The following is a 25,385-nucleotide window of genomic DNA, read 5'->3' as shown; positions in this document are numbered from 1 at the left end:
TGTCACCTAGCGGCAGCTCCCTGAATAGATTTTGACTGACTGTTGTTACCTAGGCCAGTATTTGTCATAGCAACTGTAAGAAAATTGCTAGTCTATTCAGATTTTAAAAATGATGTGTGTGTGTGTGTGTGTGTGTGTGATTCATTCCCCTCCCTCCCCATTTCCCATTCCCTTCCAGAGGAGGGATGGGAATAAGGGGGGGGGCTACAAAAACAAATGTGCCTCCTGACCCTGCTAAGTTTTTGGACTTAGCATGTCTGAGCCTTGCAAAACAAGGTCAGTGATCCTGGCCCTGTGTGGAGATCTGTGACCCCCTCCAAAGAAAGTCCCAGTATGGTACGCAGAAGTGTTTCTTTGCCTCTGAAAGCGTGCACGGTGCTAATGGTTTTCTGTGAGCTCTTAGCTGAGCTCTACTGTCTAGGAAGTCTGATGGGATGCAGAGCTATTCTTGGAAAGGACTTGGGCTCCAAGGATTTTTCACAATTAGAACTTCCTCAGATGCCTTTAGAACTCCCTGGGCAGTAAACATATTTATGTTTCAAATATATTTATGTTAGAAGTATTCACACCTTTGGCTTTTTTTTTTATGTTTGAATCTGTTAGAGAAAATCCTTTCAGAGAACTAATATTCAGGAATCCCAACTTCCTCTCCTCTTGGTCCCTGAGGCCCTTGGGACCCAGGGTTGTTGTCAAAAGTCATGTTTAAAAATCAGCAAATGAAGACAGGGGTCGCATTCCTTTAATCCTGGCTACTCAGAAGGCTGAGATCTGAGGATCCTTGATCCCATTTCAACCCAGGCAGGAGAAAGTCCATGAGACTCTTATATCGCCAGTTAAGCAGCAAAAAGCCAGAAGTGGAGCTGTGACTTAAGTGGTACAGTGACAGCCTTGAGCAAAAAGCTCTGTATGGCATCGCCCAGGCCCTGAGTTCAAGCCCCAGGACTGATAGCCCACCACTACACCAACCCAAATCAGCAAATTCCATATCCTAGAAGGGGGCGGGGGCGTGGAGAATCAATAGCTATTAGTGGAGGTAAGAATGTCCATCCCTAGGGAAATACAATACATCCCTGGGAGAACAACCCAGTATTTCTCCATTATTTGGACTGTTCTTTGAGATACCAGGACTCAAATAATCCAGAAATTTTATTTGCCTGGAGCTCTGGTTAAACAAAACAAAACAAAAGATTCAAGGGCTCCTTAAGAACTCAGGAGACAGTGCTGTGGTTGATTAGCAATGCCTGCCATGGGCAGGAACCTGTGTTATATATGAAGAGAATGTTGGAATTCGAATGGTACATGGAGATCATGCAGCCTAATTCTTGCTCTGATAACTACTGCCCTCTAGGTTTGGGGGGCTGCAGAAAAAAGATCACCAAAGTCTTTTATCTTTTTAATTTTAATTTTTTGGTCTTTTGGGTGCTGGGAATTAAACCCGCAGCCTGACGTATGCTGAGTATATGATTTACCAATGAGCCTGTCTCCAGATCATCATCAACCTTGAGTCTTAGGCCTTCGTTTCTCCAGGGTCTTTTCAGTGCATTTAGCCTGGTATACTGAAACCTATCCTAGCAATCATTGTTCCCTCAAAAAGCAGCTGTCTGACCAAAAGGAATTCTAATCACAAAGGCACAGAAAACATAGAAGCATCGCTGAGGACTTGAGTCTAGCATAAGTAGGCCTGTCGAATGTCACTGCCCAAACCTGCATGATCCAGGACAGTGGCTGATTCAGAGAAACTGCTCTCATTCCTCCTTCTCCATACCACCAGCCAAAGCAATTGGCTGCCTGTGCATGTTCTTGATGTGTTGAAATCTTTGGAATTACTACTGTTTCTAGAATACTTCCCCTTGGCCAGCCTTCCAATGGAACTGAGTCTGGATATGGTGATTTCAAAGGAACCAATGTCTAGCCAGATACAGCTCCACTTGGTGCCAGTCATTTGCCCATGCCCTGTACTACCAAGTGCCAAATAAGCCCTGCCTTTCCTGGCTGCTTTAAGGACAGACAGGATGGGCCTCAAGTGTCCCTTTCCTTCTCCACTGAGCTGTTCCTACCCTCCCATTTCATAAACCCAGCCTAGTATTCAGAACAAACTGGCACTGTCTTATAGATTAGAGCGTGTCCAGCTGAAGTTTGGGGGCAGAAGGGTGGAGGGAGGAGTTGGCAGAGCTTGCCAGAATGAGGTGGACATGAGCCAGAAACTTGGTACCATTGCCCAAAAAGGTTGGGAAGCTGCTGTTTTAGCTCAGCCATCTAACTTTTCTTTTGTTGAAGAGGCTGGAAAGCCAGGTTTCAGCATTGCTTGCATAGGAAACACTTTTGGATACGGAAATTCAGTTTGGTCATAGGCAAAGCACTGCTATAATGTGGTGAATAGTGAATGAATAATTGGATATCTTTGACTCTAAGGTTCCATTCATTTGTGTCACATTGGCTTTTGTATGTGTGTGTGTTGGTCCTTGAACTCAATGCCTAAGCTCTGTCCCTGAGTCTTTTTGCTGAAGATTAGCTCTCTACCATTTGAACCACAGCTTCACTTTCAGCATTTTGGTGGCTAATTGGAGATAAGAGGCTCTAGGATTTTCCGACCTAGGCTGGCTTCTAACCATGATCCTCAGATCTCAGCTTTCGGAGGATTACAGGCATGAGCCACTGGTGCCTGGGCTCAGATTGGCAATTTACATATGTCAGTTGGGGGAATTAACTGGGGAAATATATGGTCGATGTTAGGCCCACTTACCAAAACACCCCAGAGAGCTCTAAATGAAATTAGGCTGGGTGCCAAAAACTCCCTGTCTTATCCATTTGTCCCTTTTTTTATTAGGTGGCCTTAAAAATACATCTGTGACAGATGGAGTGGGGAGGGAGGTAGGGGAGACATTGCATTTTAAGTATCTTTGTTAGGTTCTTGTGTTTATTTTCTCTTGCCTTGTGACTGAGAAGTAGGAAAGCAAGTGGAGATGTTTGGGAAGGGTGAGGTTTACTCTGGAAAATGTTTATCTCTTTAAGTCAACAAAGAATTAAGCCATCCTTTTCTGTGGGATTATAATATCTCACAAAAATGAATAAATAATTGAGTAATTCTGTGTGGAGCTCCTTTGGAGATAGGATTACAATAACAATTGCCTTTTATTGAGCATTTTCTTTCTGAGCAGCAGTATATTAGGGATTTATTTTTCTACATTATTGTCCAACAAACTTTTTCAATAAAGGGCCATGGTCTTAAATGTTTTAGGTTTCATAAAATCAAAAATGGCGTTCAAGTGCTTGTAAAATAGGAAAACAGTGTTCCATAGACTTGCATTGGCATAATTCAAACTCTAATGACAATAAGTGAGTATATTTGTTTTTGTAATACAAGTTGATTAACAAGAAGAGTGGAATTCTTGTTTTGAGGAAGTAGGAGATAGGGTTTAGGGTTGTACCCTGTTATCAAATTGATTACAAACATTTACCTATAGAAATAATCCATCCCATGGAGCATACAAGGACAGGAGATGAGGTGTCTAACTCCCATTTCCTGCTAAAGGAGCAAGAAATGCTTCTCTCTCTTTTTCTCTCTTCTCTCTCTTTCTATTTCTCCCTACTTTAACCCTGTTATACTAAAATAAATCCTGTTAAAACTTTTTTAAAAGAGCAGATGATGGGATTTGGCCTGGAGACCTCAGGTTTATTTATATTATTGTTGAGCCTTATTCAGATTTAGTAATGCTTATGTTGGGCTGTAAAAAAGAGTAAAAACAGAAAAATCAACAGTGGGTTGAGTGAATTGGCCAATGGTTTTTCTCCTGCAAAACAAATTTAAAGATGGCTGTGTTGGGCTGGTTGGGTAGCTTCATCGTGTGATAGAGACCCAGGTTTCTTTCTTCCTGCTCTGCCAACCTAACATATGACTTCCTTCCTTCGGGTCCTCTGTGGTCCCAGCTGCTGCCTCGATGTATGCATTTCAGGCAACAAGACGAAAAAGAAAGAGAGCATAAATAAACGTCTATCATCTCCTTGACATGGTGTTGCTTGTTCCCAGTCATGAATGCCTTAGGTAAAAATGAGAATCGTCTTAGTGAGGAGGAAGAGGAGATAAGTTGATGATGGTTATTCCCCTCCTAGCCACAGTTTCACTTCCCATAGTTTAGTTATTCACAATCAATGAGGATCCAAAAATATTAAAGGGCAAAAAGTCCAGAAATAAATAGTTCATACATTGAAAATGATGCATTGTTCCCAGTACACGACAGCCCCTCCTGTTGATCTATGGCCCACTTTGTCTTGCCTGGGACATGAGCCACCCTGTGTGTCTTGTGTGTCCACTCTGTACTTAGTCTCCTTCTGGGCTATCAGATGGACTGTAGCCATATTGGAATGCTTGGGTTGAAATACATCTACAGTTTTATGCATCTACTAGGGGCCTTGATATGTATCCCCTGTAGATACAAACAGGACTAATGTCACTAGTCCCTAGTTCTTTTACACATCTAAGAAGTACTGAATGTAAGTGCATGGAGATTATAAGACTTCCCCTGGGGCCTTATGATACCAGAGTGGGATTTAACCATGATCTGCTCAGGTCTGTCTCCTCTCCTCTGTCTGCCCCTAAGCACGTTGGGAAGGTATACATGCATAATATTAAGATGAGAGGTTGATGTCTGTATTTCCTTGCTCCCCCAAGAAAACTCGTGAGAAGGATGAAAACCAACACCCTTCAGTGCAGAACCTTTGGAAAAGCTGAATCAGGGCACATATGTCTGAGTGCAAGACCTACTGGGGTCTCCTTTTTTTTTTTTTTTTTTTTTGTCTGTCATGGGGCTTGAACTCTGGGCTTGGGCACTGTCCCTGCACTCTTCAGCTCAAGGCGAGCGCTCTACCACTTGAGCCACAGCACCACTTCTGGTTTTCTAGTGGTTTATTGGAGATAAGAGTCTCACAGAGTTTCCTGCATGTGCTGGCTTTGAACCATGATCCTTAGATCTCAGCCTCCTGAATAGCTAGGATTATAGGCGTGAGCCACCGGCGCCCGGCCTATTGGGGTCTCTTAACATTGCTAAACACAAAGGCAACTCTAGTGTTTTTTGTTGTTACTGTTGTTTTGTTTTGTTTTGGTGCTGGTCCTGGGGCTTGAACTCAGGGACTGGGTACTGTCCCTGAGTTGTTTTTGCTCCAGGTTAGTGCCCTACAACATTGAGCCACAGTTCCACTTCTGGCTTTCCAGGGGTTAATTGGAGATAAAAGTCTCACACACTTTCCTGCCTGGCTGGGCTGGCTCCAAACCACAGTACTCAGACCTCAGTTTCCTGAGTAAGTAGGATTATAGGTATGAGCCACCAGCACCCAGCTCACAAAGGCAACATTTGAGATCCTCCCATGTTCCCTCCATTCATAGGGAAGAAGAGGCAAGTATGGTGACCCACAGGTTCAGGGCTGCATGCAGAGAAAGCCTGTTGCCTTCTAATCCCAGTTCCTGTCAACCTGGATGGAAGGAATGTGGGAGCAAAAAAAAAAACACTGATAGGACATGTGACCTTTTTTTCAGTTACCTCACTCATGACTGAGGCTTAGAAACAAGTCAAGAAAGCTCACGACATCTTTTCCTAAGCATTAAAATGGGGGAAGGTTTTGGAGTGCTCAAGTTCTTCCTCCATAAGTACATATATCTGCCCTTCAGGAAAAACACACATTCTTGCCAAATCCCAAAGGGTTAATCTCTCGACAGTTGGGGAGGGGGGGGGAAGGGGCGGGATACCATCATCATTTACTTAAAGATAAGGCGGTGTGGTGCTGAGAAGTTTCCTTATGCCTAAGACAGCAGCACAGATCCTAAGTTGGACTTAAACTCGAATCTTCATTTCCAGCTGTCCTGTTCATGATCGTAATGCTTAAGTCATCCTGGGAGATAAAAGCTCTCATAGCCTTATCAAGACACATGGGGTTACAATGGATGATTAATTTTGACTTAGAAGGACAAAGGTAGGAGGTTCTAAGAGGTGATCATGTTTAAGCCAGGCTCAAAGATGACTAGGGCTTGTGTGGGTGGGAAGAAGAAATATCCATTGAAATAAATTTGTGATCAGTCAGACGTATCTTATAGCATAATAAAGAACCGCCTGTAGCCAGTTAGGATACGAGAAATGGATTCAGGTACCCTATGATTTGGCTCCACAAAAATCCCATGCAATCATTACCATCCTCGCCACATTGGAACAGCTGACCACTTTTTAGGTATCTTCTTATCTAGCTCTATGTCACAGGGAAAACCTCTTGCCAGAAGATGATTTCTGCTGAGTCCTGGTGGTCTGAGGTTGCATTGTTTGGTTGTCTGTCTACTGTGTTCGTTCACCACTGCAGTTTGTCTGGGGCTGCCTCTGTGTTAGCATAAAGGAATAAAGCTCATAAATAAAAGAGGAGGCGAAAGTAGGTTTTAGTAATGAGAGGCTCCTGTTTAATCGCATCAGCAAGCTAAAGGAAGGTCCATTAAATATTTATTGAATTGTTGAATTAACATTAACACGCGCTTGCCGTGGACAGTGGAATTCTCTGGGGAATGCGACCATCTCCCCCCTCCCCCCGCCCAGCAAGGGGAGGGGACCAGGGCTTCACAGAAGTGTCCACCTGTATGCTTATGCGTCTGCCTTCTTCTGAAGGTCTCATGGAGACTGAGGAGGCTTTGTGAAGATGAGGAGAGGACGCCCAGAAGGACTCTCCCCCCCCCCCCGAAATGCCTTTCCTGAGATGCATCTGCAGATCCCCTACATGCTCCAAGCTACCCTAGATTCCTACCCCCTCCTCCCAAGCTTACCCTTGCTTGAGAGTTTTGTTTAAGATTAGTGTAACTGTGATCAACTGTGGTAAGACGGTAGGTCATTGATATCCTCCTCCCCCCTTTCTTGGTTTGAAGAATTCTTTAAATGGAGCTGTGTTTGCCCAGATGAGAAGCTGCAGAGTACACCACAGATCTAACGCGAGTCCCACAGTCACCTCCAAATAAGGCATGCTGTAGGTATTTCAGCTGCCGGGAGGTCTTGAGGTGGTCAGGGAATCAATTATTATGCATTAAAAAGCAATTCATCATCTGGAGCAGTGAACTCTGGTGTTATTTTTAGGCCAACCTTTTGATTTATGTGGCACACAGAGCAGGGTTTCTCACGTAAACTTCTGGAGGGTTCATGGGAGAGTAACAGGGTAAGAAGTGGGGCGACCCATGTAGATGTGAGTCTGAACAACTTTGTGATGGTTTCATGGTTAGTACTTGGGAACGAGGGCTCCAGATTGTCCAGTGCTTTTAATTCTCAGCTCTGTTGGTTTTGTAATGTTGCATGGGTTGCTTAGATAGCTGAAGTCTCGACCTTATACAATAGGATAATTATGCTCTTACCTCAATACATTGGGGCTGAAATGAGATAATGCATATAAAAGTCATTAGCATATTTGAAGATACAGCATCACTTAATAAACATTAGCAGGGATTGCTATTTTCTGAATGTTTAATTTTACCCTGGAACTTTCTAGCCTTTAAGATTCCTTCGGTAAAGCTAAATGGTAAGTCAATCTTAAATGATCGAGTTATGAAAAATTGAGAACTAAAAGTCACCCAAAGATCACCTAATCCAGGTGGTGTGCCAATAGCAGCCCTCTAGCCAATCCTGCCTGCAACCTGTTCTAAATGAAGTTTTAAGGGAACATACAGCTCCATGTTCATTTAGAGACAACAGTCATTGCAGTACAAGAGCAGAGTTGAAAACTCAAGACAGAAACAACATAGCTTTCCTAAAAATATTTACTAGCCTAAAATATTGACTATCTGCACCTCATAGAAAAAAAGGTTTCTTGGTCCCTGATCTAATGCAGGGAGGTTTTTACCTTCAAGTTAACCAGGACTCAGGGGAAGGGAAATGATTTATGAAGATATACAGGATACACAACCACGTGTAACCAACCACTGAAAGCTCCCTGTGTCCCCAGCTAATTGCTGCCACTACCCACAGTGACTCCTGTCCTCCTGGCGGGACTGGGAACAACTTCTGCCACTGTGTATGGAAGCCATAGCAACAGGGCTGGGGGCCAGAGACAGACTGACTTTGCCATGAAGGAAACCATTTCTTAGGAATGAAGGGCCAACGTTGAGATGATGCAAGATCTGTTACCCATCAGCCCAAGGGGCTCAGTTTCTTCAGCCAGTTGCCCAATGGGTTAGGGAGGGGTGTAACTCCCACTGGCTCCTCTGGCATGCAGTTGACTTGGGTGGACATACATTTTAAAAAATTTTATTGTTAGGAAGTGGCGCTGTAGCTCAAGTGGTAGAGCGCTCGCCTTGAGCTGAAGAGCTGAGGGACAGCGCCCAAGCTCAGAGTTCAAGCCCCATGACCCACAAAAAAAAAAAAAAAAGGGGCTGGGAAGGTGGCTTAGTGGTAGAGTGCTTGCCTTGTATGCATGAGGCCCTGGGTTCAATTCCTCAGCACCACATAAGCTGGAAATGGTGCTGTGGCTCAAGTGGTAGAGTGCTAGCCTTGAGCTGAAGAGCTGAGGGACAGCACCCAGGCCCAGAGTTCAGGCCCCACGACTGGACCCAAAAAAAAAAAAAAATCAATCAATCTTTCTTGCTTGGTAAGAAATGTATGCATTATCCTGCCCATGTAATTGTAGCCCCTCTGTACAGTATGTTCTCAAATAAAATAAAATTAAATTTAAAAAAAATTTATTGTTATTAAGGTGATGTACAGAGGAATTTCAGTTACATAAGTCAGATAGTGAGTACATTTCTTTTGGACAATGTTACTCCTTCCCTTATTCCTAGTTTTTCCCTTTCCATTCCCATTGGGTGGATGAATTTAACAATGACCAAGATTGAACTTTCCTGAGCCAGCAAGCTATTGGGAGGTGATTTTCAAAGGCTTTTTTTGTTTGTTTGTTTCAGAAAATCTAATCATGCTGATTACCTGATTTTCATTTTGTGAAGGTTCTTATTTGAAGCACTTCATTTAATTCTCCCAAGAACCTTAGATAAGGCACATTACTATGGGTATAGCTTGTGCCTGTAGCTTAATTTTTTGAGACCATCTTTGATGGATTGAAATACATCCTTGGTCACGTTGCTATAATGTCTCCACTGTGTTCCATTAAAGTGTGTACTCACCCATAGGAAGATCTGATCAGACAGGCAATAAATCATCTTTGCGTGCAAAGTGACAGGAGATCCCTCCCCGCTGTGCCCCCCGCCCCCATCCATAAATGGTGCATCAGGACACAGGATTATGGTTTTCATCTTCATTGATATGTTTAAATTCTAGAACGGAGCATTGCACATAGTAGGATCTTGGTAAAAAAAATTGTTGAGTATTTGTTGAGATAGAATTCGACATGTAAAAGGGTATTCACCTAAGTCCTCAAATGTAACTAGATTGCTGTGTAGCCAGAGAAAGCCAATTTAGATGAATGAGCCCCTAGACAGATCCAGAAATCATAAACTTGAGGCTTGCAAATTAGGAAGAGCATCAGTGAGTGAGTGATATCCCTTCTCCTCGAGGCAAGCAAGTTCCCAATCTGTGATGTTCCCCTCATCCATGCAAAATAAACTTGACTTTGTCCCAAACTATGCAAAAGGGAGAGAAATCTCATGACTGCTTCTCTCTCACCCCCATTGAAATCTTCCTTCTTCTGTCAAAATCTATTGTGTCAGTGTTTGTCATCTGAGCATGGGATTACTTGGTGGGAACCTGGATTACTTGCCTCCCACCATCGAGAAGAAACAGCGCATAGAGTTTGACATGGTGGTGGGAGGAGGGGACTCAAAGCAATGGTGACCAAGCAGGAACTGCCAGTTCTTGGGGTTATTTTTGGCTGACTCTTGTTCTGCTGATTCCAATTTTGTGATTCCAATTGCTGATTCCAATATTGTGGTCATTCTGTGTGTGCCTCTGGGGACTCAGAGATGCTTCTGATTCAATGTTTTAACTTACTGCCACCTACAAGCAAGACAGCCACACTGGGCTCCATGTCTTGGATTGTTTCTTTTGATTCTCCCATCAAAGGACCTTTATTGAGCATCTATTGTATATGAATGATGAAGACCAAGACCTGGCACTCAGGGGTTGATGTGTTTCATGGTGAAAAGCAGATAGTAAATAGAGGGTTTATCAGATGGTGACTTAGAGGATTGACTAGAGGAGGTTGGAGTGTGTTTAGACCTAGAAGATGCCCAAGTGTGCTTGTATCAGGAGGGTATCCTAGGCAGAGGAGGCAGCACATGCTTGGCATGGAGAGCATATGTCTGGGGTGTCTATAAACATCAAGGAAGAACTTGGGGCTGGAGCAAAGGAAACTGAGGAGGGGAAGATGGGTGATCACAGAACACACGGGAGGCCTGGCTGGCCTTGCAGAGGAGTTTGGCTTTAGCCTTGTGCTAGGAGGGAAGCCCATACTGGACCTCACACACCGCAATCATAATAGTGGATGGATTCATCAAGCCTCATTGAATTGCAAAGTTCAGATTCTGAAGTCAAACCAACATCAGCCCAAAGGGAATTAATTGGCTCATGGAATTGGAAATTCTGAGAGGTGGAGCTGGTTCCTAGCACTATTGGCTAGATGTTCTTACAGAATGTTTTAGGGCCCCTATTCTCTTAGATTTACTGGAGACTTTGTTTTTAAGCAGGCTTGCTCTCCTTACCACCAGAATAGCCCTGGGCAGTGCTGGTCTTCAGGAATACTGTGATCTCATAAGGGAGGCTCTCTTAGCTTTGCAATGTTCTTAACAAACCCCTCCTGACTAAGAACAAAACAGAACATCCATTGGCCCGACCTTTATGGTGTCTACACTGATAGGAGATAACAGTGGTATTGCCCTGGTTGATCTATTTGGGTCATGTGCCCATTTCCAGGTAATATATACCTGGCCTCTGTATAGCCCTGTGTTTTTCACCTGGTATAAACATTTCTACCTAATCCCCCATGTTGCAATGACTGAAAATAGTATTTAGTATTGGAGGTTTTATTTTTTTTGGTGGGGGTTAGGGGTGGGATGGGGAAGGGTCTCTTCGATCAAGTAGATACTGAAGACACTGCTTTGATTCACAGCCCAACATAATAATATTACCAGATTTGAAAGCCTGGTTGTCATTCCATAAGAATATATAGTTTTGCAAAGAGAGCTTGTTGCACAGCCCCAGGAGGACAGAAGCTGGCTCTCATGGTTTTCCCAGCATTTGCTAACTGGTGCCACCATGTTGAATAGGTAGTAAAACCAAGGCATTATTAGGGAAGGGAAGCAGATGTGGCAGCGCAAGTCCTAGGTTCAGTTCTGCTTCTGCTACTCCAGAGTTACAAAGATTCAAGCAAGTAATTGAGCTTCTGCCAAACCCTTGCACCATGAGAGTAGGAAGGTTGAATTGGAACAATCCATGTGGATGTAGCTGATGACCTGACACACTACACAAGTAATAACTTCTAGCAAACAACATGTGTCATTGTAAGTCAAAGTACATCCCCCAAGACAGAGTCTCCATCCTCAATGAGTGTAGCTTGGGAAATAGGAATATGTTCTTTAAGATAAATAGGGAAGTATTCCTTAAGAAGTGGAAGAGTTTCAGTCCTGTGCATATGGGAGTGGAATAGAGCAGATGCTCTATAGATTTTAAGAAAAGGACTATTTGCTTTACAAGATATTTACTGTGTCGCTTTCCTCCACCAGGCCAATAATGAATGGTTGGCAGTGTGTTTTGTTGGCTTGTAATAATCCTTTACACAGAGCTTCCCTTTGACAAGACCAGGAAATGAATGTTACCAAATTGTTACTTGGGATTGTGAGTATATATTTATTTTAGTTTATGGAGAGGAGAAAAAGGTCAGAGATTTGAAGATTTAAAAAAAACATTATAAATGAACAAATTGGTAACAACGCAGGTGTTTACTTGACATCATAGCCTTAAACTATGACTTTGGATAAGGCATTTGTTTTTTTTTTAATCCCTAAAAAGTTAAATTTAACTCAGTATTCCAGCTTTCTTTATGTTAGATTGATAGCCAAGCTAGTGTGGTGTTGGGGTTTCTGTAATATAGTTTGGTATTATTGTTTGATTAGACTTTTTAAGAGATGGGCCACATTTTGAAGGATGGGCTACTGGAGTGGGGGAGAAAAACATTCTTCAAAAGAGGTGCCATCTTAGCACATGAAGGGAGAAGGTTTTCCAGCTGGGTTTTGCTTACTGGTCTCACCTCTTACTCCTTTGATGTGAATGGTGATTGATCTGTGGCTCAGCCCATCACTTTCTTGACAGCAAGAAAGGCTGACCTTTTTCTCTGTTTGTGGAGGACTTTAATTATTAGCCTGCAACTTGCTGAAAGTGTGGGTGTTTTGCGTCTACACGCTGGTTGCACATTAATTAACTCCAGCTCTTTCTGATTGGAAACGTATTGGAAAAGGGAAGCAATTTCCCTTTGGAGTTGACTGGCAAATTTTTGTTGTTGTTGTTTTGTTTTGTTTTTCTTGACTGTTTGGCATATGCCTCGTTTTAAAGCGTTTTCTTTGAAATGAATAAGGAAGAATAAGAGGAGAGAAAGCTCTTCTTGCTAAGACAGATCATTAGCAAGAAGTTAGTGGGAATGACTCAGAAAATTAACTGATGCTAAGTGCATTTCTTCTAATGGGTATTTTAATTTTCATCTGGTAAGAAAGTGGGCTGCCTTTTTTAAAGAGAGGTATTGTGTGCTCAACTTTCTGCTGCAAAAGTTTTCAGTGAGTGCAGTGTCAGTTATATAAGTTTTAGAAAGGATGACTGAGATTTAAAGTTTCACAGGCTAGGGTAGAGTGTGCTAGGGAAGACTCAATGTTCCTGACCCATCTATGGAATGAATGATTTTTTAGTTGCAGACAAGCCAGTGAAAACTAGATTAGACCTAAAGTCACTTAAGTCTCAAAATGACTACCCGGGCACTTGTGTTAGAGGCCCATTAGAAAATGTGATTCCATGCTATAACTTCTAATTAACTTAATTTTCTTCATTACGAATCAATTGAAGTTGTCTATCTTATGGCATTCCACCCCAGAAAGCTTATTTCATGTGAAGTTGTCATTTTTCAATGCAGTGATCTAAAACTTTGCAGGGCAAAAGTTAATTTTCTCATACATCTTGGCAGTAGCCTGGGTTAAGTTTCATCCTATAGTGCTTCAGGCTTCTTCTTTAGAGACAGTGTCTTAAATAAAGGGAAAGAGCTTTTGCCTTGCTCCTAATGGCTGCGAAATTTCGCATAGCTAACAATGGATTTAACAGATTCCACCTACAATTAAAGCTTGATTCAGTAGGATTATGCATGATGAAAGACAAAAAGATTACAAAATCAAGTGTCTTTATCCCCTGAGAATAATAGTTACTTAAAGGTGTTATTCTTTTCAGATTGTAGTATTCAAAGGTAATCAGCAGCCTATAAATACATTGAAAAGAAGTATATATAGAATGGTGTGACTTAAAAAAAATGTTCTTAAACCTTTTGTGTATATTAAAATGCATATGTATGAATAGCTGCAGTTATCCAACTATATTTTTAGGAGCTTCCTGTGCAAATGAGGAAAAATATGATACAGGTAATTAAAATCATGATCTGATCAGGGGTCCCAGCCTGCAGGAAAATGGTCCTGTGCTTAAAGATGAGTGGATAGGAAGCCCATATTCAGCAAGGTGCCACCTTTCCACTGGCAGCCAGCATGATGGCTCCTGACTGGTTACATCATCTGTTTTGGGATCTGCTTCTCTAAAGTAAGATGCTCAAATATGTGATCCCAGATATATGTTTTTTGAAGAACTGACTTCAGATCGTGTTAGAAAACTCGACTTTAAGTTAGCTGTGAATACATACTGCGGAGCCCTGGGATGGCTCCCCTGGTGGACTGTGTGCCCTCCTCTGGATTCCTTGCTATCCTGGTTGGCAGGACAGGCCAGGGGCCAGAGATCTTTATGAGGGGAGTTTGTACTAGCAGCAGGAGTGAGATGAAGGTAGAGAAATAGCATTGAAATTGAAAACTTTTGGCTGTAAATGGAATAATTAAACCTTTAGCAGGGCCTAAAATTTTCATGCTTATGAGTTGAACTCAAGACTCCTCAGCCTGTGGTCCCAGATCAGCAGCAACAGCTTTACCAACCTCTGGAAAGTTCTTAGGAATATATAACTTCACAGGCTTTGCCTTCCTCGGATCCATGGAAAAGCAGAAGCTCTAAGGTTGAGATCCAGCTGTCTGCCGTTAACAAGCCCCAATGACCGTTATGTTGCACAATTAAAACTTCAGAACAGATGGGTAACCTTACCAAGCCCTCCGGACCACCTCAGGCATTGTGAGGTGGAGAAACAGGAAGATCAAAAGGGTGGCAAGGAGAATTCTATTTCAAGGGCCCTGTGCTGAGGGTCGGGTCAGGGTTATCTGAGAAGATTGCCAAAGCATTTTGTTTTCTAAATTCAGAAACATTTCCAAGGTCATTACCAAGATGTTTGAGATGGGGATTATGTCAATGAGATCATCTAGTGAAGAGAGGTGTACACAAGACTTTGGTGTGCTAATGTTATTCATAAGAGCCCTAACCAATAGGAAAAGTCTCAGTAAACTATCACTAAGAGAAAAATCCATCTTTGCAGAAATCCCTGGGTTCTGGAAATTGAGAGCTTCTGGGTGGTTTGTTTGATTGGTTAGTTTTTTTTTCTTCCCTACTTCCTTGTAAACTGGAGAGGTCTGAGGCTAGATTTTGGGTTCAACCCCTGGATCACCAGCCAGATAGCTCTTAACTTGCCACTGAGACTCAATTTAAACCTTTCTGGGGAGTCATGGATACTAAAAGAAGTCTCCACCCTTCCAGGGCTCTGGATTGGAATGAGTAGCCTGGACAGGAATAATTCTGCCTCCAGACAGAAAGTGCTGGAATTGCTCAGTGCAACCTCCAGCATTAATGGGGGGGGGGGGACACAGCACTTCTTACAGGTCCTCCTTTTCCTAGTTGTTAGGATGGGCTGAAATTCCAAATAGAAGCAGCTGTCTACTCATAACATCCTCTGAGCTCTCTTTATAATGGAAGGGAGAGGGGAGGGTGAGGAGAGGGAGAAGGGAGGAAGAGGGGAGGGGAGGTGGGCCTTGACCACACAAAATACCCAGGAAACATTTTTTTTGGTCACTCATGGGGCTTGAACGCAGGGTCTGGGCACTGTCCCTCAGATCTTTAGCTCAAGGCTAGCACTCTGCCCCTTGAGCCACAGCGCCACTTACGGTTTTCTAGTGATTTATTGGAGATAAGAGTTTCACCGAGTTTCCTGCCCAGGCTGGCTTTGAACCTTGATCCTCACATCTCAGCCTCCTGAGTAGCTAGGATTAGAGGTGTGAGCCACTGGTGCCTGGCTGATATATACATCTTCTTATCCTTCATTTTATTTTGCTATGCTGGGCATTGAACTTAGGACCTGATAAGTGTTTTACCTCTTGAGTTATTCCCTCAGCTCTTTGGCTTTCAGTTTATTTTTCAAATACAATCTTGTACTAATTTTTCCTCAGTCATTATTAGATCATGGTCCTCCTATCTCACCACCCCCATCAACTCCTCTGTAGCTGGGATTATAGGTATGAGTTACCACATGAACCAGGTGCTGGAGTATACTTCTGCAATTGGAATCATAATGTATATATGTGAACTAAAGTTAGGAGCCAACTTTAAAAGGATTTAGTATACATTCCCATGCACTGCTTTGGAATCCTGTTCCTCCTAGAACCTCAGTATAATCTCAGCTGTGTATTATGTACATGACATCTTTCATTTTTAAGTCATGTGGCACTTGAGCTAAGGATTATGCCTTATTTCTCCTGCCTTCTGATGACCAACTAAAGCCTGATTTATGCTCAAGTCTGGTTTGTTGAGGGTATGAAGGCAAGAGTGAATTGATTCTTTCATTCTGTTTCTGTATCTGTGGGTATGACTCTGTCTTCTGCCACACACACACACACACACACACACACACACACACACACACACACACACACACACACACACACACACACACACACACACACACACACACACACACACACACACACACACACACACACACACACACACACACACACACACACACACACACACACACACACACACACACTCTACTTTTCTCCTCCAGGCAGAGCACTGTTTTGGCCATCACTAGTGAGCATCAGAATGTCCTGCATATGTCTATTACATTTAGCAGAGCTGCACATCAACCTTAGTCATGGAGGGCTCCCTTCTAGATCTGACTTGATAATGCACCATGACATTGCTAAATGAGTGACTAATTATTGCAACCATCACTACATGACTCTCTTCTTGAGCCAAGGCATCTTATATCTTATATCTTCCTAGAAGATATTCTCTAGAGAGACTAGAGAATTTTGAGATGAGATTTCCACTGGAACTAAAATCCAAAAGATTGTGGCCTGCGTTACTGGTAGTCAGACCAACATTTTCACAGAGTCAGATCAGACAGCATGAAGGGTTCTAGTTCTGGGATTGATTGAGTCCGAGTATCAAGGCTGAAGTCAGTAACTTTGAGATGCAGGGCCCTGTGAGCCGTTGTTCTGGGGCCATTAACTTCCTCTGGGTGTTTCTTTTGCCTTTGATTCAGTTTCATAGCAGACTTGTGGTAGAACTTCCCCAAAAGAAGGGATTATTCTCTTTCTATGAAGTAGCTGCCACTGATTTGAACTCTGTGATGGAAGGAGACGCAAGAGAACATGGGCAGCAGAAGGTGGACAGATAGCACTGGTTGCTGTGTTTTTCTATTTCCTATTTTTTTATTTTTGAGCATTTGAAACAGTGGCCAGATAGCTGTATTTCTTGGAGCAGTAAAGTGGGTCCTATTCATTGTCAGTAGCTCCAGCTTCTGAGCCTTGCGTGTGAGGCCTCGGTGATTAGATCTGATACTTACCAACATCTGGCTTTCCCAGTTCAAATACAAATAAGCTGACTATGTGACCTGACTTCTGTGTGGGGGGTTTTCCATTGTAGGTTTCATCTGCATTATCTCTCTTAATTTTTCAGAATCCGATTATCTGTCCTTATTTAAAATGAAAGCCCCAAAGAGCCTGAGTAATTTGCTTCAGGCCTCAGAGCTGAGATTTTACTCTTTTCATCCTCTATGGCCCCCAAAGAATCCACAATGGCACATGGCAGAGTAGGATTTCTGAGCTAATTGTAGGCCAGTGGTTTTCGGCGTGGGGAGTTTAGTCCATGGAGTGACAGTTGGCAGTTTCTGGAGACATCTTTAGTTGTCAGGAATGGAGGAGGGTTGCTAGTGGTCACAGGATTGTGAGGCTTTAAGATAGAGGTGATAAGTACAATATCAATAGCATTAGTTTATGCAATTGCATAAACTGAGGTGGCAACTATATGGTCAGTGATACAAGTTTGTTAAAAAATTATTTATTTGCAATGCTGGGGATCAAACCCAGGGCCTTTGCACATGCTAAGCAAGCCCTTCACCACTAAACTACACCCTCAGTCTGTAGATTATGTAATTGTATGGCCCTCAATCATATATTCCAGTTGTTCTTGACCAAAATGCCATTAAGTGGTATCTAACTATACTTGGCACAGACACTGATAGCAAAAAATTATCTGACACAGCCAAGGTATAGTGGCAATGCCTGTAATCCTAGCACTTGAAAAGTTGAGGCAGACGGATCATGAGTTCCAGGCCAGCCTGGGCTGTATAGTAAGATCTTGTCTTAAAAAAAAACTCACCAACAAATATTGGCCCATCCTAGAAATGGGGGAATCATTGGAACTCCTTCCTCATTTGCCATTATCTACAGCTGATGAAGGAAAGCAACCAGGCTCAGGGAATACCATCCCTGTTCTTTGAGTCTTGCTCCATGCAAGCAGTGTCTAATCCTCTCAGGATGATGTTGCACTCCGGAACCATGGGCTCTGGTAGGAGACAGAGTTCAGTTCAAATCCCTGCTTTATCCCTTTGCATTTTCCTCTGGGCATCCTTTAAACTCTTAAGCTTCCCGTTTCTCATCCTACAAATGGAGATAATCATTCTCTGCCTTGGGAGTGCGGGGCTGTCGTAAGTTCTCAGCTCATCTGCAAGCCTTCCTCCTCACAGCCCCTCTTTCCTTTGGCACGCCTCTCTGCTTCTCTTCAGCATATCTGGAGATGCTCCTGGTTCTGCTGTTAATGCAGACAGGGGCCACAAACTGTCACTTGCAGCTTTGTGCTTAGTGTCTTTTGTAATGTAGGAGCTGAGCCACATGCTGTAATCCTAGCTACTCAGGAGGCTGAGATGTGCAGATCATTGGTTTGAAGCCAGCCCTGGCCAAAATAAGTCCCATGAGACCTTTATCTCCAATTAACCACCAAAAAGTCAGACAGGGAGCTATGGCTAAAGTGGTAGAGTGCCAGTCTTGAGTGTAAAATATCAGGGACAGTACCCAGGTCCTGAGTTCAAGCCTCAGTACTGGTGCAAACACACACACACACACACACACACACACACACACACACAAAACATGGGAGCTGAAATATGTAAAACATAACCCAAGAAATGCAACCCAAGGGTGGGAAGGGATGGGAGGAGCAAAGAATCCAGGAATCTTGGACCCTGTCCAAAGCATGCTGAAATAGAGTCTCAGGGTTGGCTGGTTTTATTGTAGAATAAATTGTTGCACTATAATGTAAATGGAAAATTAACTTGTGCAACCAATCAAAGAATCTTTGTGTTCTTTCGTGGAACCTACCAACCAGATAATCTAAAGATTTATGCTGTTTTGTTTTTTTTTAAAGACTCTCTTCCAGGTTGACAGCTATAGGAAAGAGAGTACAAGTAGAAGAAAGGAGTGTGTGCAGGGGTGGGGGGAAGGGAGAGGAGGGAGTTGACCAGGAGAAAGAATTTCCGACTTGGAAAGATTCCCAAGGAAAATGTGCAGTTGGCTATGCTGCTCTTAATTCATGTAACTGGAGTTTGAAAAAACAAGGCCCCAGCTAGACTGCTAAGAAGGTGACATTAAATATGCCCTTTTCCTTCTTTAAGGACAAGATCATTATCGTTAGATGCACATTATTTATTTATTTGGGTCGGGTCGGTGGAGGGGTGGCAAGATGAGGGGAGCAGAAGAAATGAGGGTGCATGGCTCCAAATAAGACTTCTGGTCCTGCAGGCCACTAGCAGAAGATGATGAGCCGGCAGGGTTGATACCCTGAGCTTTACAAAGAACCCTTCAGATCAGCTGAGCACAATAACCTCAGGAGGCTTTCCTGCCACGTTCCCTCCATTCCATAGGAGGAGGAGGGGCTGGTGACCGGAGGACTGACATGCTGGACTGACCCTCTCTCGCATTTAAGGACATGGTTAGGTAGCTTACGAAGGGAAAAAGCAAAACACAAATCTTGCCCCTTGCTTTGGCCAACGTTGCAAGCCTCCTGTGGCAACTCTGCTAGCTGCTTCTCCCTGCAACCTTGAGAGGAATCCGAAAGAGCAGTTGGTATGGGTGAATGCAAGAGGAAACCGTGTCTAGGAGAGTTGATGTCTTATTTAAGGACAGAGCAAGACCCGGAGCTCCCAGCCATGAATCCCAAACTTGGCTTCTTTATACTAGTGCAGTCACTGGGGCATTTCTCCTCTAGACAATCAGTATTGTGAGTGTAAATAAACAGGCAGCAGACAGATTAGCAGAGTGCATACAAGTATGAAGCACACGGAGATATTCCAGGAAGGACAATGAGTACCCTGTAGGACTTGGTACTGTTTTACATAGGGGTGTAGGTAACTCATAGGGAGAATGAATGGGTTGGAAGTAGTGAGTGAGGGCTGTGTTTCACAGAGACATTAACTTCCATCGTAATCTTCCCTGGTAAATAAAAATTCCCACAGGGGGGCTTTTATGACAATTGGATTCCTCCTGAAGAACCTGCCTTTAGTCAAAGAAATTCAAGACAAACCTCTCTGCACATTTCCTACTTCCCCAGTGCTCTGGTTTAAAATAAACACTGTTAACAATTACAACATATTTTGGGATGTGAGTTTCTGGGTTTCGTCATGATGCTAGGTCATTTTAAAGATAATTGGGGTGGGGAGGGGGACCCACATAATAGAAAGCACTGAAGGCTGGTAGTATTAAAAATAAACAGAGAGACCCAGGAATACCTAGAAATACACACGTTCGTATACACATGCGTATGTTCACATTTATGACACTACCAATAAAAGAGAAAAATGAGGATGATTAACATGAGCTGACAGTCTTCTTCAGTATTTGGGAACAAGGAGCATGGACTGGGGGGTGTGCCCTCAATTATAAGAGATCCACACCAAACTAGTCAGATCCAGCTTGGGAAATTGAGCCCATTGTGGCCATGTATTAAGTTGTGTTGTGTTCTCTTTGTAGTAAAGCCAAATTGAGCCCTTAGCTTGTTTGGTGGAGGGGTTGGGATGGTGGGGAAGAGGGAGGGAGGGTAGGGTGTACTGGGGATTGAATTCAGGGTCTGCATTTGTTAGGCAGGTACTCTATCACTTGAGCCACACCTCCAGCCCCCTTCTGTGTTTCCTTCCTTCCTTCCTTCCTTCCTTCCTTCCTTCCTTCCTTCCTTCCTTCCTTCCTTCCTTCCTTCCTTCCTTCCTTCTTCCCTCCCTTCCTCTCTCTCTCTCTCTCTTTCTCTCTCTCCTTCCTTCCTTCCTTCCTTCCTTCCTTCCTTCCTTCCTTCCTTCCTTCCTTCCTTCCTTCCTTCCTTCCTTCCTTCCTTCCTTCCTTCCTTTCTCCTGGGGCTTGAACTCTGGGCTTAGGCGCTGTCCCTCAGCTCTTCAGCTCAAGGCAAGTGCTCTACCACTTGAACCACAGCGCCACTTCCAGTTTTCTGAATGATTTATTGGAGATAAGAGTCTCATGGACTTTTCCTGCCCTGGCTGGCTTTGAACCATGATCCTCAGATCTCAGCCTCCTGAGTAGCTAGGATTACAGGCATGAGCCACTGGCACCCAGCTTGTGTTTGTTATTTTCTAGGTAGGGTCTTGCTTTCAGCCCAAATCTGGTCTGCAGTCTTCTTACTTATGTTTCCCCATGCCACTGGGGCTAATAGGTGCTTACCACTGAGCCCGGCCATTCGTTGAGATTGAGTCTCCTGAACTTTGACCAGGCTGGCCTCCAATTTAGATCCCTGCATCTCTGCCTTCTAAATAGCTAGGATTCAACCATAGTCTGTGTCGATAAAGTTTTATTGGGATAAAACTAAACTCAGTATGTTTTACATACTGACTGTGACAGCGTTCACAATGCGTCAGCAGAGTTGAGCCATGGTGATAGTAAACCATATGACCCCGGCTTCAGATCCTGAGAGTCCTTTCCATTGGAAGTTTCTCAACCCCTGGTGTAGATCCAATATAAAAGCACACATGTAAGCCAAACTCCAGCTGCAGGCCAAGGGCTCTCCATCCTTTTCACTTGCTCACCATTTTTATGCCTCAAGTAGCAGTTGTTGGATATCATTTGGATCCTGTTTCTCCAAGGGAGCATGCATGCTGACTCCCTGGAGGGACTTCTGGGTGGGGCCTGTACATCTGCACTTCCATCAGACTCTGGGGTAGAGCTACCACTGCAGTTCCGGATCACACTTTGAAAAACCACTGTACCATGCCATTCAGCAGCTCCCTCAAGCACCTGCCTATGGAGCAGATGACTTCTTTGGTCAAAGGAAAGGCAATGAATTCTGCAGGACCCCTGACTGGAATAGACTCTCCAAGGCATTTCACAGGCCACTCAAGGACTTCAAGCAAAGAGTTCTGTGGATTCCCCCAGAGTCCTACAGAGTTCCTGTATTTCCTCAATTTGAAGAGAGTATCTCACGGGCTCCATCCAAGTCAAAATCCACTCAGCCTAGACTCACGTTTCCCATTGTTACTGCTTCAGTCACTGAAGGCACAATGAAGTTGACAGATGGTCCTTTCAGGCTTGTTCTTCCAACTGGTTTTCTTGGCCTGGCCAATGTCTGATCACACCAAGTACCTTATAGTAGGATCGGCCCAAATTTAGGTTGGAAAGGGAAGATCCAAATCAGCAGGCCAAATGGAAATTTTAAAAACTGGAAAAATGAGAACAGTAGAAAAGGGGAATACATTCAGAACTAAAATGGTTATATTAGTTCGTTATTTGATTTCTCTGAGTTTCAGTTTCTTTATAAGAAGAGACTCCAGGAGTAACCTTGAAGGGTTGTTGTGAAGGTTGAAGTAGACATTGCAAATGCAGTAAAAGTCACCTACAAATGGAGCTTATAAATCTTCTGCAATGTTCTTATGGCCTGACCTTTGGATAGCAATGGCTGTAGTTGGACAGGGAGTCAGTCCCCAAGGACTGTGGCCATTGTGGTACCTGTGGAAGGCACCTGGTAGCACTGATTTGGCTGTGCTAATGGGTCTGTCCAGGAAGTATCCTATTTTCCCAACCTCCTTTTATTCCTTACACTTCTTATTGCCAGTATTTGTGTCTCCTCTTACCCCAGCTAGCTGAAATCCCCCTCAGAGTAGCTTCTTCTTGGCCAAGCTCCTAATAACCCGTCCTTCTGCAGCCCCCCCCCAGCTGGGATGAGTTGAGCAGAGAAGAATCTCCCAGCCTTCCGGGCCCCCAGCAGGGCTTTGCTTGTGCTGTTTAAGAGAAGAGGAATGCAGCTCCTGAGGATGAGTCACAGGCTGCTACCTCACTGTGTGTGGAGCTGCTCAAGCTCAGGCCCCCTCAGAGAAGGTGCTAAATAATTCACAGCAGCCTGTGCTGACGTCTATCTGAGTCTGTCCCCCGGTGACCCTGAGGATGAACTGGTGGGGTTCCTGCTTGCTGTGCATCTCAGGGACAGAAAGATTGTAAACAGGCAGTATGAGACCCCACCTTGGCTACTAGGACACCCCCCCTCCCCAGTAAGGGACCTGAAATGATTGAATGTAAAAGCTTCCCACAGTGTGCTTATGCTGTGGATCTACAAACATGGAGTAAGCACCTGTTTGTTGTATGCTTGGCAGTTACCTGCATTCTGTTTTAGATCCCAGAAAGACCACAAGGCACAGTTGAATGAGACTCAGAGACGGAAAGTGACTTGTCTCAATTCACACAGCTACTAAGGGGCAGAGTTGGGACTTGCCCTTAAACTGTCTTCTTACCTGACAAGGTGCCTGTTACCAGAAGTCTTTGGTAATAAGGGGACTGGTTCCACCCAGCAGACAGTGTCTATCTTGGTAGCTTACCCTGCTACCTGTTAGCCCTAATGCAAAGAGACTTCTTTAGAAGGAAGCACTTTGTGGTTTTAACCTATTCAAATTCTGAAGCTTGCATTTTATCCTTGGCATTCTACATTCTCCTGCTCATGTTGGGCTCCTGGTGGTAGCTGGAAGGTCATCCTCAAAATAATGGCTTGTCTCTGAAGTTTCCTTCCCTGAGGGAAGATGACAGTTTTCAGGCAGAATTCCTAGCAGCCTCCTGCAGGGACAGAGAGCCTGGAGGACTCCTCTTAGACCAGGAGGAAGAGTGTGATGGACCAGAAACAACCAGGGGACTGTTTTGTAGCTCAGCCAGCTAGGGGTCCTTAGTTTTATAGTTTTTATAGTTTTAAGGAGGAAATTTTTACATAGATCATCACGAAGGTATTTTCCCTGGTAGCACTGGTCTCTGTAGATGTGCAGATGGTGCCAGCAGGGTGGGTGGATAGCTTTGTATTATGACTGCTTTACATAGAATAATAATAATAGTACCTAAATGCTGAGCATACTGATGTGTCTGGAGCAGTACTGGGTTATTTGTGAACATAGTTCTCACCACTATTGATTTTAACTTTTTAAAATTATATTTAAATAGTAGTTACACAAGGGGATTCAATCCAACATGTTAGTTCATGAGTATCATGCATCTTGATTGGGATCACCCCCTTTCATCCTATCTTTCTCAATCCCACCCATCCTCTCAGTTTTCCTAGTTCTATTTTTACATAGGTACATGGAATCTTATGACTGCATTCTCCCATTCTTCTTCTCTCCATTTGTCTATTCCCCTCCCCTTGACCACACGAATCCCTTCCCTCCTCTGTCCAAGTGCCAGCTTCCTGGTATTCATTTTGTTAGATCATAAATTAGTTGTTAAAATAAGTTACAGCATTGGAATCCTTACCTCTGTATACTATACTTGAGTTAATCTAGTTGGTTTTATATGCATATGATCCTGTATATGTTTATATTTATAATTTAGGTCTAAGTTCCACGTATGAGAGAAAACATACATCCTTTGTCTCTCTGAACCTGACTTCACTTAATGAAATTTTTCCAGGTTTAGACATTTCCCTGCAAATGATACACTATTATTCTTCCTGATGGATGAGTAAAATTCCATTGTGTGTGTGTGTGTATGTATGTGTGTGTGTGGGGGGGGTATTCTTATCCATTCATTCAAAGCTATCCATAACTTGGCTATGGTGAATAGTGCAGCAGTGAACATGGTTGTGCAATGTCTTTACTATATCCTGACTTGTTTGCTGGATCACAGGGCAGTTTTTTTAAGGAATCTCCAAAGTGGTTTCCACAGTGGTTGCACTGGTTTACATTCCCATCAATAGGCTTAAAAGCAGAGTACATATTGTAGAGAAAGAAGGGGAAGTAAACATAGTTATCACCATAATTCATACTTTTTAGAAAAACTTTCTGAAGAGCAGAGAGGGTAAGAAACTTGCTCAATATCACACTGAGAGCAAAAGCCAGAGCCCAAGGTCAGATACAGACTTTTTGATTGTTATAGCTGGGCTGATTCCACTATAACAAGACTTTCTTTCAAACAAAGATAAATTAGATATTCTCTGCAGTGAGTCATTTATAGGTGTTAAGGAATATTTAAGATGAACAAAGGCAGAATCCAGGACAGCAAGTTCAGAGATATGTATGCCCTAGCTAAACTTGGTTCCATCAATGCCTTATTTAATGACTTTTATAGATTTAACAGTTTCCCTGTACTGTGATCAGTTTCCAAGGACACTGAAAAGAAAAATGTCTCCTGAAAATAAAGAATAGCAGTTACTCATGATTGTTGTAATCATGAGCACCTCATCAGTGTGACAGTCTCCATGATCATCCATGGCACACACAGGATAGGCGTGGATCCTGGTCCCTTCTTCTATTTCTGACTCCCCCAATCTTTATTGGGGGATCACCTATGTGCCAGCCATTCTTCTGCCCATAGGCAATAAAAGACTGAATTGATAGTTGATAAACAAAATGTAGAATGGGTTTCAAGAGTGTTGCTCATCCATGCTAGCAATGTGAGGAACATGGTAGACCCTTCAGTTGGGAAAATTTGCTGTGTGTGTGTGTGTGTGTGTGTGTGTGTGTGTGTGTGTGTGTGTGTGTGTATGTGTGTGTATGTGTGTGTGTGT

At 43.3% G+C, this 25,385-nt stretch overlaps 1 protein-coding gene across 2 annotated transcripts in view; it reads left to right on the top strand.

The window, feature by feature from the left end:
* Positions 1 to 25,385, top strand: part of Prickle2 (prickle planar cell polarity protein 2) — a 314,539-nt gene that overhangs the window by 175,303 nt on the left and 113,851 nt on the right. The window lies entirely within an intron of this gene.

The sequence above is a fragment of the Dipodomys merriami genome, unplaced genomic scaffold (assembly GCF_024711535.1).
Source record: "Dipodomys merriami isolate MVZ:Mamm:240054 unplaced genomic scaffold, mDipMer1.0.p SCAF_13, whole genome shotgun sequence".
NCBI classification, from domain to species: Eukaryota; Metazoa; Chordata; class Mammalia; order Rodentia; family Heteromyidae; genus Dipodomys; species Dipodomys merriami.
This window is presented reverse-complemented; position numbering and strand designations above follow the sequence as displayed.